Here is a 7,887-nt window from a genome sequence, read left to right as displayed (position 1 = left end):
TCCGCTCGCAATTTAGCATCCTGAATATGTTCACGTAATGCTGACCGAGTTTGGCAATGATCGAAACAATGGCCTCGGAGGAGTATATTAAATTCCAGAGCATGCGTTTTCCGAACAACCCATAATAGCTCACTTCCTGTTGGGCTGACACATAACTATGAGCACGAAAGTTGTTCGGCCCGATGAGGTCTAAATGTGTACCGAGTTTCATACATATACGTGCAAGTGTGTTTGATATATGGACCAAGTTTTCAGACCCCACTTTAGGGGGCGCTGTCGAGCCCCCCTGCCACGCCCGGGTACCAGCTTCAGCCCGGCTCTGATGGCCGCGCATTCCGACGCCTGTGCGAAGTTTCAAGAGTTTTCGAGCATGTTAAGTGCCCCAAAAGTACCCGAGAAGTCGAAAAAAAAAAAAAAAAAAAAAAAAAAAAAAACAAAGAATAATCTGAGGAAGAACAATAGGGCTCTGCGCCCTTTCAGGGCTTGGGCCCTAATAATAAGAAACAGAGGAAGAACAATAGGGCTCTGCGCCCTTTCAGGGCTTGGGCCCTAATTAAAGCTGCGAGCAGCGATGACGGGCCCAAGCCGGTGGCACCGCCACGCCGGTGGCATCAGCTTAACTGTGCACGGCAGGCAATATGCATTTAAACAGGAGAATATTTTAGAATCGCTCGAATATGCCACATTTACCGCAGCAACTGGTGCCACTATCACCACAAGCCACACCCATGATGTAATTTAAATCTAGATTAATTTTAATGTCATAGGATAAAATAGATAAAAGTTATCTTTTCCTGCTCAAAATTTTGTAAGTCCAGAAGGCCAGTATTTAATTCAAGGTGTTTGTAGTTCTTTTTTACTAATTCACACTAAAGTGATAGTTTTTTGTGATAGTCTATGATACGAAAGGGTTAAATTATCATTCCCAGAGAGAAAGGCACACACACAAACTCACAGGGTGAGAGAGACACACACCCCCCCCACACACACACACACGTGCGCGCACACACACTCAAACACACACACAGGGTGAGCCTGAGAGTGAGGGGGGAGGGGAAGGACTGAGAGAGAGGCAATCTGCACATTGAACAAGATTCACAAGATTTTAACAACAAAAAGAAATAAAATCTAAATGGTGGGAGAAAGTTTTTTTTATTTCACTCTCTGAAAAAATTATTTTGAATATATTTGAAATCAATTTGTGTGGTCCAATATAAAAAATAAATGACAAAATTAATAAATGGAACCAAATCACAGAAACAGCAAAGATGATTTTAATACCAGTGTTAGGTAAGAGTAAGATGCGTGTCTACATTTTATGGAAGTTTATTATAAATAGCCACTTTTATAAAATCATGTGAAATTTATGTTTTAATACATTTATATTATATCAGTAAATAATTAATTTAAAGACATATGCATCATCCGTGATCTTGGCAAACACATCACATGACGTTTTTATTTCAAGTGAAAGTTATTTGTGATAGCCTATATAAAAAGGGTTAAATTATCATCCTCAAGAGAGAAAGTCACACACACACACACACACACACACACACACACACACACACACACACACACACACACACACACACACACACACACACACACACACACACACACACACACACACACACACACACACACACACACACACACACACACAGTGATAGAGTGAGAGTGAGGGAGAGGGGGAGGGGAAGGACTGAGAAAAAGGCACACACAAACTCACAGGGTGAGAGTGAGGGGGAAGGGGAAAGACAGGCAGAGGGCATTCCATAGACTTAATGGTTTTTATTAGGGGTGTAACGATTCGTTTTAACAACGATACGATTCGTATCACGATTTGAGGTTGTCGATACGATTCAAGAACGATATTGGTTAATTTAGAACGATACGATCCGAAACGATTCAGTGACTTGAAATCGATTCAGTAACTTTTTAGCCAAAAATTGTGTGACTGAAATAAAAATCTGGATACTGGTCAGTGCAGGTGAAGTTTCCTAGATTCCTGTTGTTTCTTGTAAGGGAATCCGGTATATCAATTAATTATGGATATAAACAAACAAGTAAACAACAATTAATGGCAAATGCATTAAAATTTTATTTGAATAAAGTGCAACCAACAGTTTAGGATGAATTAACAGGAAGTTAACCTTTTCTGCTCTCATTTTCAATATTCAATACATATTCAATAAAAGCACAGTAAGTGCAACCAACATTTCAACAGTAGGTTAACCTGCTACTTCTGCTTTTGTTTTCCAACATAAAAATATTACAATATTAATATCAAAAATAAAGTGCAACTAACTTCTCTTCAGGTTTAATTAATAGTAAGTTTACCTGCTACTTTTGCTGTTGTTTTTCAACATTAAAATAATACAAATACAATATTAATATCAAAAATAAAGTGCAACCAACATTTCTTCAGGTTGAATAAACTGGCTGAACCTGCTACTACTCTCAGTTTAATAAACAAACAATATTTAACAAAAGATAAAATGTAACCAACTACTCTTCAATGACTCTACAGATTTCTTTTTCAAAAATATCACCATGATCTGACCTCAGAACACTTCTCTGTGCGTTCACTATGTCGCCAGCAGTATTAAAAACTCGCTCTGCTGGCACACTGGTGCCAGGAATGCACAGGTAACAAGCAAGGGTTGAAAGTACAGGTAGCTCTTTCTCTTGGTGGCTTGATAATTTCTCGCTCGTTGGCTTCTCCTCTGCCATGCGCCATGCTATGTTTTGTTTTCTCAAGCCCCGTTCACACCGCCAGCGACACGCAGCGACAAAGCGACACAATCCCATTCATTTCAATGAGCGCTGCTGCTGGTGCGTTGCGATGATGTCACAGATAGGCAGACTGAATCGAGTAACGTTTAACGCCTTTATCATTAAAAGTGCTAAGAAAAAACATCCATATAAAGTCTGACGTGCTTAAATCCAATGCGTTATTTCCTATGATCGATACAATCGATTGATTACCTTTTAAAACGATGTTAGATCGATATATGTCGTCCGGAAGGCCAACGTGCCGAGCACAGACCGATGTAGTTAGATCATAGGAAAATAAATCGATACATCGATGTAGTAGATGAATCGTTACACCCCGTTTTTATACTGTACAAACTGTACATTCTATCCCCCTACACTACCCCTAAACCTACATATCACACACACACACACACACACACACACACACACAGGGCCGTTTGAAGAAATTTGGGGGCCCCAAGCAAAATGGACATAGAGACAGTGCAAATACTGTTGTTGCATATACTGTCCATAAAATTTGAAAACATTTGCAAAAAACACCACTGTATCATTAAAAAAAAATTTGTAAACCTTTAACCATTTTTAAAACATCTATAAACATTACATAGATAGACGGACCAGATATTCCTAACACTTTGGGAATACTTAAGGGTTACTAGTTGGTTTGTAAACTGTCTATAAACATTATCTAGATGGTTATTATAAAGTTGCAAAGGATGACTATAATACCTTGATAAATAGTTAATAAACAGTACCAGTAAAACATGTGGGTTGTCCTGATACTGTACTTCAAAATGTAACAGTGTAAAAATTGCCACAGAATAAAGTAATTGTTCAAGATCCATTGGTAATTTATAAAAATAATGTCATATTTGCAAACTGTCACTACCGTATATATCCCGACACTAGCACACTAAGATAAGCTATGAAAAAAATCATGTTCCTCTGCCTCTTTCTGGTTAAATAATGTTTATAATAATTGTTAATATAGCATGCTATATTAACTATTCCAGGTTATTTATGCATAGCATAAATAATAGTTAGTATAGCATGCTATGCCACTTTCATCAAAACATATTACAAAGCTATAGCAATCTCATGTAATTTCGTCTGTTCGAAAAAAAAAAGTTGCTCTAACTGTTCGTTACAAGCAGCATTTGCCGTCAGGCAGGTAACGATAGCTAACATAAACATATTTTTGCTAGCCTACCTGCTGCAAACTTACACCATTTTTGTACAAGACAAGTAGAGCTATTTTATCCAGTGTAATTTATCACATACCGCTATCTTGTTTTTTTTCTTATCCTCCTCTTCCTTTCTCTATTTTCTTTTCTGGCTTCCTGAAGCATAAAATTCCGCTTCAAATCCGAGGATGTTTTGTATTTTGCCGCAGCAGAGATCGCGTGGTTGGCTGGCTGCTGTCAGCGACTACTGAGAGGGGCCCCTTAAGGGGGATCCCGATAACAGTGTCATTGCACTTTACTGCATTGACTATCAATGGGGCGCTCACACAGTTTGTCGTTTCATTTTATTCTTAACCTGTCGCTGTCTTGGGGCCCCAGGCCAGCTCGAGGCCCCAAGCAATTGCTTGGTTTGCCTGCCTTGTCGCGACGGGCCTGGTGTGTGTGTGTGTGTGTGTGTGTCAGTGTCCCTTGATTAGCTGACATGAGACGCATCCACACAGACAGGACACTGACACACACACACACACACACACACACACACACACACACACACACACACACACACACACACACACACACACACACACACACACACACACACACACACACACACACACACACACACACACACACACACACACACACACACACACACACACACACACACAAACCCCTTAAAGCTATTTCATTTATGGGACACAGGAAATATTCTCATAAACCATGTTTTCATTGTAATTTGTAGTATATTTTTAAAGCTACTTGGTTACATTTTAATAATACATTATTTAGTATGTTTTTAAAGATATTTTTATTATGTGGACACATGAAATGTCCTCATTTACCACTACGTTGTAATAACAGTGTAATACCCATGTCATTATACAAATTTTCGTCCCTAATAAATCACATAAACAAGCACACACACACACACACACACACACACACACACACACACACACACACACACACACACACACACACACACACACACACACACACACACACACACACACACACACACACACACACACACACACACGGAGAGAGAGAGTTTCAAAAATAACAACACTGCTACCTTTTAGTGAGGGGAGGGCAGACAGAGAATAAATATTCAGAAGAAATATATTAAATAAAATAAATATATTGATATGAAAAATAGTATGATTATTTTAAAGCTATTTGGTTACATTTTAATAAAACATTGTTTTAGTATGTTTTTAAACACACACACATACACGTTGTAATACCAGTGTAATACCCATGTCATTATACAAATTTGTGTCCTCATAAATCACAAACAAGAGAGAGAGAGAGAGAGAAACAAGTTTTTTTTTTTATCCTGCTTCAAAACTAATACAATGCTGCCATCTTGTGTTCATTGAGGGGAGAGCAGCAGACACAGAGAATTTCTGTTCCCCTTTTTTGTCCTTATTTAATCCCTTGCCATGGAAACACCGTTTGAGATATCCAATATCCGTTCACATTTTAGCATCTTCAGTATCTTTGTTTCATGTTGACCGAGTTTGGTGGAGATTGAATAAATCGCCTACGAGGAGAACGTAAAAACTCAGACCCCGATTTAACCAAAAATTTACCTTCAAACCAAAATATCTGACTTCCTGTTGGTCGGAGCTAATGACTGTAAATTAGAAAGTTGTCCGGCTCGATGAGGTCAATATATATACTGAGTTTGGTGATTGTAGATGAAACGAAGCCCTTCACTTTTGTCAAAAGGTGGCGCTAGAGAGCCCCTCATCCCCGCCCGTTTCTGAGGCTTTGCCCATGTGTACTGACTGACATCTCTGATGTGTGTGTTGAGTTTCAAGCAGTTTCAAGCAATTTCAAGCATGCTAAGAGCCTCAGAACAGCCAAAAGATTATTAAACTTTGACATGTTGCCATGGCAACAGTATTTGAAATTTCAGGAATCCATTTCATACGTCTCTATCTGTCATGTTTTCACATTATACTGATGAAGTTTGAAATAAATCTGGTGAAAATAAGATGGTGATTCAAAGCATTTTTGAAAGTGACACACTTCCTACTGCCAGTTGGTGGCGCTATAACTTTGACTCACAAAAGTCATATCCATGTGATCGGCTTCTTACAACGAACACACAGCTGAAGTTTCATCCAAACCAGTCAATGTTTGCACAAGTTATAACACACTTCCTGTTTCCCTTTTCTCGCCATAAATTCGTTGCATCGCCACGGCCAGACTTTTCGAGATATCAAAAATCCGCTCGCAATTTAGCATCCTGGATATGTTCTCTTCATGCTGACCGAGTTTGGCAATGATCGAAACAATGGCCTCGGAGGAGTATATTAAATTCCAGAGCATGCGTTTTCCGAACAACCCATAATAGCTCACTTCCTGTTGGGCTGACACATAACTATGAGCACGAAAGTTGTTCGGCCCGATGAGGTCTATATGTGTACCAAGTTTCATACATGTACGTGCAAGTGTGTTTGATATATGGACCAAGTTTTCAGACCCCACTTAAGGGGGCGCTGTCGAGCCCCCCTGCCACGCCCGGGTACCAGCTTCAGCCCGGCTCTGATGGCCGCGCATTCCGACGCCTGTGCGAAGTTTCAAGAGTTTTCGAGCATGTTAAGTGCCCCAAAAGTACCCGAGAAGTCGAAAAAAAAAACAAAAAACAAAAAAAAAACAAAGAATAATCTGAGGAAGAACAATAGGGCTCTGCGCCCTTTCAGGGCTTGGGCCCTAATAATAAGAAACAGAGGAAGAACAATAGGGCTCTGCGCCCTTTGGGCTTGGGCCCTAATAAACTAGGTCTACTGTTATAAAATACGAGAACAGTATAGCACTGCTGCATTACTAATATCAATGATTCTGAGAAAGAAATAGCCTATCTTAAAAGAATATGACTGTCTCTAACCCATCATGTCGAGCATGAAATATGCGTTTGAGCTGAAACTGAAGAGAATGAACAGCCGGTATAACGGCAGCGCTTTGCTAGCTTATTAAGCTCAAGCAAACGCTTCTTATATTAAATTAATCAGATAGACAACATAAAAGTAATCTTACAACGTGCATCTGCAGAAAAGGACGCGAATGCGCACATGAACTTCACGTGCTAGTCTGAGTGTTCTCGCTAGTTTCTCTGTGGATCAGCTGATACACGGGGAACTAAGCACAGATCATTTACAGCATTCTAATTTCCATCGTGTTCTTAATATAATGCTATGTAGGCTATGACAGATTGGCGCTGCACATCTTGCACTAACCATTTAATGATCACAGTGATTCCAGACATCACTGCAGTGCACGCCTCAGTTTCACTTTATTTCGCCGCGGTCAGGAGGCTGTATAACGCTAACCAATCAGACCTCCGGTACCGCGCAAAACAACGCAATAACCAATAAAAAAAAGAGAGACAAATATATTTTTTTCAGGGCGATCATCGTTCTCATGATCGATGATCGCTGTCACGTTCGAGTACTCGATCACTCGACCACTGTTGCCCATCCCTAGTTTGAAGCTGATTTTGATTTTCATAGATAACGGACTAGTGCTGTGTTCAGACTTAAAGTTATGAGGCCTAAATTATTTTAGTGATATTGTTATTATTAATAGTATTTTGTAATTTGTATTGTTATTAGTGTCATTAAATGTTCATTTTAATGTGCTATGGAAACAAAAAATGCTGACGAACAATGCCGTTTTCATCTAGGCTTAAACAATAACTGTATAAGAATGATGTATCTCTTTTATAACAAGCACTCTCAATTTGTGAAACATTGCAATTACATTTTGATGCGATATGTAGAAAAAACTATTTTAAAAACATTTTCATTGAGGAGTGCTCAATCCTCATTCGCACATGTCAGTGCTGCAAGTGTGGTGATGTCGTTATGAAATTAGAGAAGGCAAATCATTTTTAATTTAATAATAATACTAG

At 39.1% G+C, this 7,887-nt stretch overlaps 1 protein-coding gene across 1 annotated transcript in view; it reads right to left on the bottom strand.

The window, feature by feature from the left end:
* The window catches only part of tm9sf2 (transmembrane 9 superfamily member 2), a 49,660-nt gene that overhangs the window by 34,443 nt on the left and 7,330 nt on the right, over positions 1–7,887 (bottom strand). The gene's annotated exons all lie outside the window — the stretch shown is intronic.

Source organism: Gobio gobio (genome assembly GCF_949357685.1).
Source record: "Gobio gobio genome assembly, chromosome: 3".
Lineage (NCBI taxonomy): Eukaryota > Metazoa > Chordata > Actinopteri > Cypriniformes > Gobionidae > Gobio > Gobio gobio.
The sequence above is the reverse complement of the archived record's forward strand: the minus strand, read 5'-3'. Positions and strand labels throughout refer to the sequence as shown.